Below are 14,376 nucleotides of genomic sequence, written 5' to 3'. Positions count from 1 at the left end.
GTAAACATTATAAATAATTTAATTTTGATTGTCTGGAATGTTGTAGCAATGTCTGTAAAAAGCAATGCAATAAAAGTCACGCTCTTTTTTACAAAAGAAAAGCAAAAACGTTTGCTCCAGGTATGTTGGCAGGACCCACCTGAATGTGTCAGGAGCCCCCCCCCCCATTTTATTTTAAAGATTTTTGCATACAGTATTAATTGCATTCATTCATAACAATTTCAATATTTATATAGGGGTTCTTGCCACCCCCTGACTTCCATCCACCCCTTCTCCGGTTTCTATCTTTTGTCTCTTATCTTTTCTGCGACTAAATACTTTAATCCAATCTCTTAAATCTCCCTTTCCCATACATTTTATTACAAATGCTAATCTAACCCTGCTAACGTTTTTAAATGTTTGCAGTGCTCTTCCATGTCATCTATAAAATTAATCAATTCATTAAAAAATTAAAAATCTTGGTGTCTAATCTTCCCAGTCAATTTCGCCGTTTGTGCAAAGTCCATTAATTTCGATATCCATTCTTCCTTTGATGGGGTTCTCTCTTCCTTCCAGACCTGGGCATATATCATTCTTACTACTGTCGTCACATACATAAACAGGACCAAATTTCAGGAGTTCTTATTCCCCCACCCTCAGTTTGTGGTTGTGGAGTCCTGTATCACCAGCAAAGCAGGACAACAAGCAGGTAAGGAGAGAAAAAACAAAGGTGTGCAGCTTGATCGCCTTGATGGAATCGCTCTTCACCTGCTGGTATTTCTTTTGATTAGAAAACCCAGATGGCTAGAAAGTTTTGGTTTAGTTTTAGTCTATTGTTATTTTGACTTTTCGAAAGTCTTAAATTATTGCTGTTCTTTTCCCTTTTTTATAGTTCTGTCTTTTCATAATTTGCTTTGAGATGGGTGGGTTTTTGTTTTGTTTACAAGCAAGCAAGCGGTGTATAAATTTTATGAAATAGATAAATCAAAAGTCAACAAGACCTCCTTGGAGAGTAGGGGGCTAACAAGGCCTCCCTCCCTCCCTCCCTTTATGCAAAGCAGCAGAATTGCATCTGGCTTTGGGCAGATCACCCTTGCACAGAAGCTCATTAACCACTCTGAGCTGCGGGGGGGGGGGGGCTGTGATTCGTACATCAGCTGAGCATCAGGAGAGGGCCAACTCTGTATAACAAGGCAGAGATAATTGCAAGCTTTGGTACCGTCCCCAGGAGGTTCACAGCACAGAGCCGGGTACATTTAGGAGGGATCGAGTTTCTGGGTGTAGATCCTGGCACGTGCACAGCTGGGAGTTGGAAATCCCAGGAGCTGGATGCATAGCTGTCAGCTTTTCCCTTTCCTTGCAAGGAATCCTATTCGGAATAAGGGAATTTCCCTTTAAAAGGGGGAAGCACTGATAACTATGAGCTGCAGAGAAGAGTCAAGGTGGAGGAGAGCAGGTTGGGGGCTGAGCACAGGACTGGATCCTCTGAGGGAGGACTGGGAGAAGGAAAACAGCAGAGAATGGAGCTGGCCCAGGACAACAGACCCTTCCAGTCAGGGCCATCTTTCCCATAGGGCTTAGTGGTGCGTTGCGCCAGGGCGCCGGCCTCTCAGGGGCACCCCAGAAAGTGGGGGAGCTGCGTAGCTTTTCCAGCGGCCTCCCCTTTTCCTGCATGCCCGCCAGCTGCACCCCGCCAACCATAAGGCTGGCGGGCGTGCAGCTTCCCTCCCAAGCCTGCCAAGCCTCTGCGGGGATCGCTCTCCTCCCGAGGAGGCTTGGGAGGGGTGCAACTTCACTCCCAAGCCTCCTCGGGGATCGCTCTCGTGCAGCGGCATGGGGGAGAGTTCCGCCCCCCCCCCCCCGATGACTGGCAGTGCACAGCTAAGGCCACCCCAACACTATCCATGGTAATCTGGTGGCGTTGGGCGGCTATTTGCACCCCGGCGCCATATCTGCTTCCCTGCTTCCAGTGTCCCTATTTTCAGGGGACAGGCCCTGATTTAGAGAAGCCATCCCGGTTTCTGATTTGATCCCTGAATGTCCCTGTTTTCCTTAGGATGTCCCTATTTTCATCAGAGAAATATTGGAGGGTATGGAGTTATGTGAACCCTGAGCCAAGGAGACAAGTAGCTATTCAACCTTGAGAAGAAATCTGAAGGCAGCCCTGTATAGTTTTTAAAGTGTTTAATGTTTTATTATGTTTTTGTATACCGTATTTACTCGAACATAATGTGCACTGTTTTTCACCAAATTACGTTGCAAAAATTAGGGTGCACATTAGATTTGATGGCGCGTTGACCTTAGCCAGCAAATACTTTTTTGGTTTCAAGGCTTTGAAAATTGAGGTGCGCATTAGATTTGATGGTGTATTAGATTCACGTAAATATGGTATGTTGGAAGCCACCCAGAGAGGCTGGGGCAACCCAGTCAAATGGGTGGGGAATAACAACAACAACAACAACAATAACAATAAAGTGGTACCTCGGGTTACAGACGCTTCAGGGTACAGACTCCACTAACCCAGAAATAGTACCTCGGGTTAAGAACTTTGCTTCAGGATGAGAACAGAAATTGTGCAGCGGCAGTGGAAGGCCCCATTAGCTAAAGTGGTACCTCAGGTTAAGAACGGACCTCCAGAACGAATTAAGTTCTTAACCCGAGGTACCACTGTAATAATAATGGAATAAGATGCCTCCTATTTTCATCAGAGAAATGTTGGAGAGTATGGAACATCTGTGGATGGGGTGGGCAGCAGGGTCACCAAGAGGGGAAGAAGATTGGGGAAGGTCTTCAGGCTTGCAGGGAGGGGGAGAGAAAAGGACAGGTGCAAGAGGAGGAAGAGGAGTGGCCATCAAGTGAAGAAGAGGGACTCCCAGAGGAGGAAGGCAAGGGGGCACTCGCAACACCAGCGCGAGGCCCAAGCCAGGAGCCAGAGGTGGTGGAAGGGCCATGGGAGACCCTGCTTCACAGGTGGGGGGTGTTTGGTGCCCCTTCATCTAGAGAAGGTGTGGGGAAGCTCTGGCACTCCAAAGGCTGCTGAGTGACAGCGCCCATCAGCCAGGCAGGGTTCGGGAGAGACTCCTTCCTGAACTCCTGGAGTGTCATTGCTTCCAGTCAGTGTAGAGAATACTGAGCTAGATGAACCAATGACCTAACTCAGTATATAAAGATTGTCTATTGTGCATGAACATGGTCACCATCTTGCCTAGACATTGCTGACGTTCTCTTTGCAACACAGGGGTTTGTTTTGCTAACTCAGCATAAGGCATCTTTCTATGTGCCCATGTGCTTTTCCTTGGTGCCCTGTGGCTGGAGCAGGTGGCTCTCCCAGCCCTGCAAGGGGGGGGGGAGCAGAGGGTGGAGCCTGGCAAGGACTTGAGGCGGCTGAGTTGTGTTGCCTCATCATTCTTTTATTTCTCTGTATAAATAATTTACTTTCCAGCGAGAAAGAGAGAGAGGGGAAGGCCTTCCAAGCCCGGCCCACTCCTATAAACCACCCAAATGTAGAAAACACAGGCATCGGATTTGCATAGATTATTGCTCTGCGCTGGTACAGAGTAGGTGGCAAAGCCTTCAAATCTCGTATTAGAGACTATTAAGCTTTCATTTTATTGTACCCTCTTATGAAGGGGAACTCGGCAAAGCGGTGATTTGCGATGTGCTTCTCGCACTTTGCAGGGAGGGGGGACACGAATTCTTCTCCCTCAATATGTTGCGTGCATAATGTATGCAAACAGCCTTGCCTAATGCAGCATTTATGGGTTCTCACCATTTATATTTCATGGCCCTCACTCTTGCATTTTACTTTCCCCTATTAACAGAGAGAGATTAGACCACTTAACCAGAAAATCAGGGAGAGCAATGAATGCATTTTTAATAACGATAAATGTGCGCCCCATCCCAAAATAGGAAAACGGGGAAGAAATAAAATTAGGGATTTAATCTGACCTTTGTATATATAAAAAAGTCAGCATCCTTCAAGCTCGGTGAGCAGTTGCGGCATCAACGAAGTCAAGAACCGAGAAGTCCAGGGAGATCTTGCAGCCCAACCTCCCTCCTCACCGGCCGAGGAAATTAAGGCAGGAGATTGCTGTGTCCAGCCAAACAGAATGTATAAATTGGATTCATATAAGCTGAAATAATGTGCAAGGCAAGGTTTGCTTGCTGGCGCCTTAACTTTCTCTTGCAATCCTCTGCTCTCCAATAATTTGCAAACCGCCCTTTGCTTTGGATGGTTTGTGCATCCTCCTTACATCCCAGAGTTAAAGGGCCACACAAGGCCACCAGGTCTGGATCTGGGTCTAGAGGGAATTCCCCAGGCATTCCAACTTGGGGGTTCCATGGCAGAAGGGGCAGAAGAGAGGTGGGCTATAGTCTGGGCTTTCTCCCCCCCCGCAGCTAGAACTCAGTTCTGGCACCTCTCAATTGGGGCCCGACACCTCTCAGTGGGGCACCATGGCCTTTCTAAGAGAATGAGGGAGGGGTTCAGAGTGATTTTTTCCCCTTAAAAAATAGCACTGGCTCTAGAATCCACAAATATTAAGAAAATGGAGGGCAGGATAGCCAAAGCGTGTTAGCTGGGACCAGCTAAGTGGAAGCTAGAAACCAAGGGGGAGGAAGTTCCCAAAGACAGCAAAAATGGGGAAGGGCCACAAAAAAACTATCTTATTTGGCTGAATTTTGAATAAAAGTTCTTCAGGGTCTCTACAAAGAAGAGCAATTAGCCCTCATGTAGGACGCCATGTGGTGCAGTGGTTAGAGTGTCAGACCAGGACCTGGGAGAGGAGTTGTTGTTGTTTAGTCGTTTAGTCATGTCCGACTCTTCGTGACCCTCTGGACCAGAGCACGCCAGGCCCTCCTGTCTTCCACTGCCTCCCGCAGTTTGGTCAAACTCATGCTGGTAGCTTCCAGAACACTGTCCCACCATCTCGTCCTCTGTCGTCCCCTTCTCCTTGTACCTGACAGAGACCAGGGTTCAAATCCCCACTCAGCCAGGAAGCTCACTGGATGACCTTTTGGGTCAGCCACTCACTCTCAGCCTAACCTACCTCACAGGGTTGTTGTGAGGATAAATAGGAACTGCATACCACCTTGAGCTCTGTGGAGGAAAGGTGGAATAGAAATGCAACAAACAAACAAACAACTGTGTGGGTCCCATGTTTTTTTAAACTTCCATTGGGGTTTGGGGGTAGTAGAAGTGCCCAGTGGTCTTTCATGGCACCAGGCAGTTCCCTCCATATGCTTCAACCCCAAAAGAGACCACTCAGCTGCATCTGCCCACTGGGGCTCCCTCATTCACATCTCTCTCTCTCTCTCTCTCTCTCTCTCTCTCTCTCTCCCCTAGACAGTAATTCCTAAGTGATGCATTTTGCATCTGGCAGCAGGGAAGGGGGCAGCTGCAATTAGCCATAACTATTTCATTTTAGTCAAGCGTCCCATTATAATTTGCATTTCACCTTTTAATTGCATGGTGGAGAAGATGGGAGCCGGCTGCCTACTAGTTGCAATGAGAGAAATATGCCGGAGCTATAAAAAGCCAATGCCTGGAGAGACCAGCCCTGAGAACTTTATGGGGAGATTTTATTTACTGATGTAAAAGCTAATCCGGCTTCTGTGTCTGGGCTGCCTTTGTGTGTTGCTCTTTCCCTTTCAGCTGGGTGAGCACCTCTGCCTGGGCTCTGGATAAAGCCTGAGCCCCTGGGTTGGGGGGGGCAGAGACACAAGAACCAGAAGGTTCCACCAAGAAACAAAACCAACCAATTGCCAGTTCCCCCACCCAGATCACCCTGAGCAGGTCAGAACCCTGAGGGTGTCCCAAGCAGGGAACCAACACAATGCTCCAGCCAAGACTAGCCCAGGAAGATGCGCTTTTTTGAGGCAAAACAGAAAATGCTGTCTGTCCCCGTCCCCCCCCCCCCGCCACCATGAAAAGTGGGGGGTGAGTGGGCAGGGTCAGAGGAGGAAACAGGGCCTGTATCTGCCTCTCCCCCCAACCAGCTGCCCTGAGGCGACTGCTTCCCCAAGCTTCCTGCCTGGGTGGTCCAGCCCTGGCTTCATCAACGCTGATTGGAGGGATGCCACCAATGCCTGCTGTGCTTCGCTCAGTTCTTCCAAGGGGGAGAGAAATCAATATGTGGCTGTTTGTTTTGCATGCAGCAAATATTTATTTGTTTCATTTCATTTACATTTCGCTTCTCATTGAAACATCCTGAAGCAATTTAACAGCAAATAGCAAGTGTACATTCCCAAATCAAATGGGATTCAGGACATTCTAGAACAAGACGTTTTTGGTTCATAGCACTGCGATTGTCCCGGCTGCAATCACCTGCCGATATAGTTATTCGCAACCCAGAAAGGCACAGACCCAGCAAACTTCTCATTTTCCCCACATGGTAAAGAACCACTCAGCCGGCTGCAACAAAGACCAATCTCTGACCCACAACTCTCCATGGCAGGTGATGGGCTAATCTGGTTGGAGGCAAAAGTTATTCATGACACCCATAAAGAGTGGAGCTGAAAATGAGCAAAATCCACCCACCAAGCCTTCCCAAAGGAAACTGTTGGGTTGTATCCACTGCTAGTCCTACCCAGAGTAAACCTACTAGATGAGTGCCATTAATTTCAGTGGGCCTGCTCCAGGGAGGACTTGGTTGGACGTTATCCAGATTGGATGGGAGGGCAGCTCAGGGCCAATGCCCAATGAGTATCTTGGCCACAATCCAACACGGTCAGGCAATGCTCCTCTGCCAGTTGAGTCCCAAGTCTTCACACATCACTCTTGTGCCAAATCATTTGTGGCAAGGAGTAAGAGAAATGCATGTGTGAATGTGATCCTTCCTGCTGCCGAAAGGTGAGAACAATTTGCGCACCATATCACATCAGGACATGTAGCTCAACAATGTAGGGCAGCCTCCCCCCCCCCCCAACATGGTGCCCTCCAGCTGGCAGCCCATCCACCTCAGTCAGCCTCAGCCAACGGGGGTTGTCACCCAACACAGCTGGAAGGCACCGCAACTTCCACCGGGCAGTTCCAAAAGCGCAGCATTACTCAGGGAGCATTGCAAGGCATGGTGCGCTTCAGTGAAGCTGGCTACAATTTCTGACAAGGTGTTTGGCTTCAGCCCACAACCCTGGTCTGTCTTCCTTGTGGCAGAACACTCTCAGATCAGGGATAGCCCTCCAGATGTGGCTGAAGTACAGCTGCAGGAGGGGAGAATTTCAAAAGTCAACTCCTGCTTGTGGTGCTAACTAATGGTATTAGTTACTTGTAGCATTTCACAACAAATGAAAACTCAGCTGTGTGAGCCTCACTTGGTTCAAAGTCAAAACAAAACAAATTCCTTCCAGTAGCACCTTAAAGACCAACTAAGTCAGTTCTTGGTATGAGCTTTCGTGTGCATGCACACTTCTTCAGATACACAGATACACAGTGTGCATGCACACGAAAGCTCATACCAAGAACTGACTTAGTTGGTCTTTAAGGTGCTACTGGAAGGAATTTGTTTTGTTTTGACTATGGCAGACCAACACGGCTACCTATCTGTAATTGGTTCAAAGTGTTCATTAGCTACAAAATTTAAGCACCCTCCATCTTGTTCCCAATAGTGATTAGTCAAAGGTTCTGAGCAGGTTTGGTTAGCCAGTGTTTCCCAACCTTGGGTCTCCAGCTGCTGTTGGACTACAATTCCCATCATCCCTGACCATTGGTCTTGCTAGCAAGGGATGATGGGAGTTGTAGTCCAAAAACAGCTGGAGACCCAAGGTTGGGAAACACTGGGTTAGGCTATCGTGATGCACAGACTTCTAAGGCACGTTGGTGATTAAAATCCCATTGAAATCAGTTGACCCACTGAGCTTGAAGGACAATGAACTTTCATTAGGATGGGCCAATAATGCCTGTTTTTTTGCAAGCTTTCAGGAGCCCCTGATGTTCTCTGCTCTCTCTCACCAGTGGGCTAAAACTCAACGTGTGCTCAGAGTTCAGGACACGCCATTAGCCTGACAACGATGCCCGCTTGTGTGGGCACCAGACCACTGCTGAATGTGCCATCTGGATCTCAGCATGAGGGTGCATGCAACAAGAAGCAATCTGCTCCAAGGGCAATCCTCACGCTGAGACATCTCTACCCACAACATCTGGAGTTCCACACCACCAGCAGCTGCCAAGAGAGGCCACCAAGAGTAGTCCTTACCAACTGCAGCTACGAAGGCTAAAGAAGGGGACTGCCAGGAAGACGGCCAGCCAGGCATGTGAAAGCCCCATTGTTTATCTGTGCCTTTAAAACGACAGTCCTGGATAAGGCCTTCCAGATTTTGCTGACTTGCAGCTCCCATCAACCATCAGCTATGAAGATAAGAAGAGCCTGCAGGATCAGGCCAATGGCCCATTTAATCCAGCATCCCGTTCTCACAGGGGCCGGCCAGATGCCTGTGGGAAACCTGCAAGCAGAATTCGAACACAAGAGCAGTCCTCTCCCCTCCTGGGGTTTCCAGCAACTGGTATTGCTATAAGAATTTTAAGGTCTTAGATATGTTATAAATGTCCAGAAATGTACCAAGCAAACACGTACATAAATATATAAACCGCATGTTTGGAAACCCCACCGAAAAAAAAGTCCTGAACAAATTGACCTCAATTATTTCTCTGCAAGGTCAAAGTGGGAAACCTCCCCATTGTCTCTTTCCTCACAAATCGTGTCTTAAGGGCACATTTAAGATATGAATAGGGTGTGAGCTGTGACCTGGCTCAGGAACTAAGTATTTATCATTACAGAAGACTGGGCAGGCTCTGCAGGGTATCCGATCAAGTGAGCATTAACAGGTAACCTGCCAGACAGGAGATAAACAACGACAGGAGATAAGTAACACACTCGGATTTCTGCTGTAGACCGCCCTTTCTGTGATGTAGGTATGGTGTGTCTGGGGGGTGGTCTTGAGCTACACCCCTTCTGTGATGTATGTATGATGTATCTGGGGGTGGTCTTGATCTACAGGGTGGCAATTTCAAAAGTCTATATAACGCCTTGCGCGCCATTGTTCTGGGTTCCTCCTCCCTCCTGCGTGTGGTGAGTGAGGACCCTGTTGCAACAGATCAATAAAGATCAGGCTTACGAGCTGCTTTGCTTCTCAGTGTTCTCTGGTTGGCCTCTGTTATTTTCTCCTACCAAGAGGGAACCTACATAAGGACTCTATATGGGCTCTTGGATACCCCATAAGGGGGAAAAGGGCAGCTTTTTGTTTACAACAGTATCCAGAAGCATTGCTGCCTCCAACTGTGAAGGCACAGCACAGCCATCTATAGCCTAATTCTCCTCCATGAATTTGTCAAAAGCTCTTTCAAAGCCATCTAGGTCGGTGGCCATCATTTCCTCCTGCGCAAGCGAGTTCTGCAGTTTAACTGTGAACTGCGTGAATAAGTTGCCACATTCAAGTTGCCCCTAACAGTTGCCCCTAAGCTTGGGCTGCCGCCGTTCCCGCTTGCCTCCTGCCCTCGGTGGGTTTCTGTGTCAGGCTCTGCCTGCCTAGCAGCTGTGCCACACAGAGGTAGCAGACGTATTAATGATCTATCTCTGGGATCCCGGTGCCGATGTTGCATAATTACATTTAAATGGCTGAAACCTGCTAAGAACTTTTATTGCATAATCAAATGTGCTTAAATCATGCTAGGTGGGAGCAGAGGAGGGCATAAATCGCGCACAAAGTTAGGAGTGTCTCCAGGTGGGGAGCAGGCCTGCTCCCCATCCATCTCCGTCTCCAGAAGATTTCTGCCTCCCCAGCCAGAGGGCAAATGGGCCCGTAAGTCATCCATGGAGGGTTGACTCTGAGGCTACAGCAGCCAGGCAGGCGGCTGCAGAGCTAAGCTTCCTCTGCCCAGTGATGAAGACCTTCTGTCATCCCCTCCTATCATACGAGGGAACGGGATTCTGCAGAAGAGGGAGGTTTTGGTCCTTGCAGGGGTTTCATTCACCCCGTGAAGAGGCAGAGGGCTTACGTTTGCAGGCAGTTCTGAGGGTTATATTCAGAGTGAATTCAGAAAGACACTGATGCAGAAGGACAGGACACCAGCCCACAACACACTTCCAGGAGCTTGTGCATTTGCAAGAACATAAGGAGAGTCTGCTGGAAACTGCAGACTATTGTTCTCCTTCCTAGCAGCTAGGGGTGTGAGATGGGGGGAGGCCACCCCCATTTCTTCTATGGCACACAGCAACTTCTTTGGTGTACAAATCTGTAGGCGCACACCACCCCCCGACTCAAACTAGTTCGTTAAGAAAAACCCCAAACTCGGTTCTATGGGTGACTCTGGGTCATCTCTCTGCAGTAACTTATCTTAAAGTTTTAAAGTGTCTATACACTTATCGCATTTATAAATTTTAAATTTATTGTTGTACATTGTTTTAATTGTTTGTTTTCCTTCTGGGACTGTACCCCCAAGTGTGTTTTATAAGCTGGTCTTCGACCATAATAAATTATCTATCTATCTATCTATCTATCTATCTATCTATCTATCTATCTATCTTGACAAACCTAGACAGCATCTTAAAAAGCAGAGACATCACCTTGCCAATAAAGGCCCATACAGTTCAAGCTCTGGTTTTCCCAGTAGTGATGTATGGAAGTGAGAGCTGTACCGTAAAGAAGGCTGATCGCTGAAGAATGGATGCTTTTGAATTATGATGCTAGTGGAGACTCTTGAGAGTCCCATGGACTGCAAGAAGACCCAACCTCTCCATTCTGAAGGAAATCAGCCCTGAGTGCTCACTGGAAGGACAGATCCTGAAGCTGAGGCTCCAAGACTTTGGCCACCTCATGAGAAGAGAAGCCTCCCTGGAAAAGACCCTGATGTTGGGAAAGATGGAGGGCACAAGGAGAAGGGGACGACAGAGGACGAGATGGTGGAACAGTGTTCTCGAAGCTACCAGCATGAGTTTGACCAAACTGGGGGAGGCAGTGGAAGACAGGAGTGCCTGGCGTGCTCTGGTCCAGGGGGTCACGAAGAGGCGGACACGACTAAACAACTAAACAACAACAACAATAGATCTATCATCTATCTCTATCTATCTATCTACCTACCTATCTATCTATCTATCTATCTATCATCACCTATCTCTATCTATCTATCATCTTCTTTGGTTCTTCCAATCCCATTGGAGCAGCAAGTGTGAGTTTTACCTTTGCACAGCAGGTTGCTTTCCTCCCATGTGTGGGAATGTTCTGGGGTGCAGGAGAGGATATATTGACTAATTATATCCTTATCCAACTTGTGCTAACAAGTTCCCAAAATATCAGCAGAGTTTATAGACATTCCCCTTTTAAGTTCGCAACGGTAACGCTTGCACAGGTTCGCTAGAACCTCTATAATAATTACTCTGGTAATTTCCCCTTTGTTCCCTCTTAAAATACAAGACACGACACAGTCTTTATAAAAGTATAAAAGAGTTTACTCACGTTCTGTTCACAATATGATCCCAGAAGGTAGGCAGGCTTAAAAAGGTTACATGCACTTAGAATCTATCTTGTGGCAAGATAGTACTGTCCTCTCTTGGCTGGGAGCCAAGAGGGCATGTTGCTCCTTCAGAATATGAAGATGGCAGAGAGGCAAGAGGCAAGAGGGAAGAGTGGCTGCCTGCCCTGTGCTTTTATCATTACCTGCACAGGTGAGGCCACACCCACCTCTGGTCACATGCGGAGGAAGTCCGTCCCCAGGAAGTTTACCTGCTTGCTGGACAGACATCCCTCCCCATGTTCTAACATGTACACTCTAGGAATGTTGTCATTGACTGCTCCTGTGTTTACATCCCACATACCCCTTCTCAGGCAATACAACATTATACAAAACATAAACAACTTTATTCAACCACCCAGAGTCCCAGCTTGACACGTAGATTCTGGAAACTCTCTCTTGGTAGGGGTTTCGTCAGGATGTCAGCAGTCATCTCTTGGGTGCTGCAGTAGGATAGTTCCACAAGTCCATCCTGGATCATCTGGCGTATGTAGTGGTACTTAACCCCAATGTGTTTTGTTCTGGCCAGGAACTTCTCACTCTGCGTCAGCTTCAGGCAACTTTGATTGTCCTCTAGCAAGCTGACAGGCCCTTTTCTCACCAACCCAAAGTCCTTTATGAGTTGATCAAGCCAGGCGATCTCTCTGCAGGCTTCTGTTGCTGCAACGTATTCTGATTCTGTGGAAGATAATGCTACACAGCTCTGTTTATAACTGCCCCATGAAACAGGTCCATCACCAAACATGAAAACATGACCACTTGTTGATTTATAATCAGCATTATCCCCAGCCCAATCCGCATCAGTATACCCAACCAACTTAGGGTCTCTGACGGCTGGTAACCTTAATTTACAATTCATGGTACCCTTCAAATATCGCACCACCCTCTTTACACCTGCCCAATCATGCTCAGTGGGAGAATTCACTTTTCTGCTAAGAATCCCCACAGCATTTGCTAAGTCAGGTCTACATGTGGTAACTAAATACAAAAGTTTACCAATCGCCGACCTGTAGTCATTGTTGTCTGGCAACTGCTTCGAATCCTGCTGATTCTTCAGGAAGTCAGTAGCCATCGGTGTAGCAACTGGATGTGCGTCTTGCATCTGCATGTGCTCAATCAGCTCGTGGATCTTCTGTCTTTGGCTGAGAAGAAATGAGCCGTCCTCTTCTCTTTCCACCTGGATCCCGAGGTAGTACTGGACATCTCCTAGCTCCTTGACCTCCACCTCTTTGCTAAGGTGTTTTACTATCTGTGTATAGTCTTTCTCACTTGCTGTGGCAATAATCAGGTCATCAACAAATGCTAAGATATATGAGAATTGTCCATTATTTGACTTACTGTACAAGCACTTGTCAGCGTCGCCTTGCTTGTACCCAAGTTGCGTCAGCATTTTATGCAACTTCTGGTTCCAGGCTCTAGCAGCCTGTTTAAGTCCATAAAGTCCTTTCTGCAGTTTGCACACTAAATGTGCCTCATGTGGTTTCACAAAACCTTTGGGCTGTTTCATATAGATTTCTTCAGAAATCTGCCCGTGTAGAAAAGCGGTAGCAATGTCTATGTGTTTCACTCTCATTTTCTTGGAGGCTGCAATGCTTAAAAGCATTCTTACGCTGCTGTACCTCACGGTTGGTGCAAAAACTTCATCATAGTCTTCACCAAAACGCTGTGAAAATCCCTGTGCTACAAGTCTAGCTTTGTAGCGCTGCACTTCTCCTTCTGACCCCTTCTTAACCTTGAAAACCCATTTACTGCCAATGGCCTTCTTACCGGGAGGCAGCTCAGTGAGTGTCCAGGTCTTGTTCTGATGCAGTGCATCCATCTCCTCCTGCGCGGCCTTCCTCCAGAGACTGGCTTCTGCAGCTGGCATCTCCTGTATCTCTTCCCAAGTGGAAGGTTCCTGTGGAAACGCCGACCCTGCAAAGTAGGACAACCGTAATGGTGGGACACCTTTGTTGGTTCTGGACGAGCGCCTGACCTCTGGTTCTGCGACCGCATCAGCTTCCTCATCCTCCTCCAACGTAGGCATGTCCCCATCTGAGTCCTCATCTTCGTCTCTGGTGCCGCCAGGGTTCTGGTCCTCTGCGTCTTCTGGTGCGTCGCCTGTAGGGGGCGCTGTAACACTTGAAGGCAGATTATTACTTTGTGGGGTCTCAAAAGGGAAATATACAAATTCTTGAGTCCTTTCTGACTCATCAGAAGAATCCACAACAGTGTTCTTAGTGTCTACTTTTCCATATTCATCAAAATAAACCGCATGGTATGCATTTGTCTTACCAGTTTGTAAGTCCATAATTCTATATCCTTTGCCTCCAGAGGCGTATCCCACCAGGATACCTGCTTTTGCCCTGGAGTCAAGCTTGTGTCTGTGTTCCTTGGGCACGTGGAAATAACACGGACTTCCAAACACACGTATGTGCGACAGATTGGGAGCTTTCCCATGCCAAAGTTCAAATGGTGTGCGCTCTGCACCTTTAGTTGGCAGTCTATTCTGCAAATAGACCGATGTGTACACTCCTTCGGCCCACAGCTTCTGTGGCAAACATGCATCCTTTAGCATGCACCTTGTCATGTCCATAATGGACCTAAACTTTCTCTCAGCTATGGCATTCTGCTGTGGTGTGTAAGGAATTGTGGTTACGTGTGCAATTCCTTCCTTGGCCAGGAGAGCCTGCATTTCATTTGAGCAGTACTCACCTCCATTGTCGCTCATTAGCACAGCTGGAGCTCTCTGGAATTTGTTCTTGACCATGGCAATGTATTCCTGGAACTTGTCCACTGTCTCACTCTTCTCTTTGAGAAAATATACAACACAAAATCTTGAAAAGTCATCCAGAAATATTAAAATATATCTATTCTTTCCCAGTGAGGGAACACTCATGGGTCCACATATGTCA

This window comes from Podarcis erhardii (assembly GCF_964252035.2).
Source record: "Podarcis erhardii genome assembly, chromosome: 6".
In the NCBI taxonomy this organism is placed as follows: domain Eukaryota; kingdom Metazoa; phylum Chordata; class Lepidosauria; order Squamata; family Lacertidae; genus Podarcis; species Podarcis erhardii.
The sequence above is the reverse complement of the archived record's forward strand: the minus strand, read 5'-3'. Positions refer to the sequence as shown.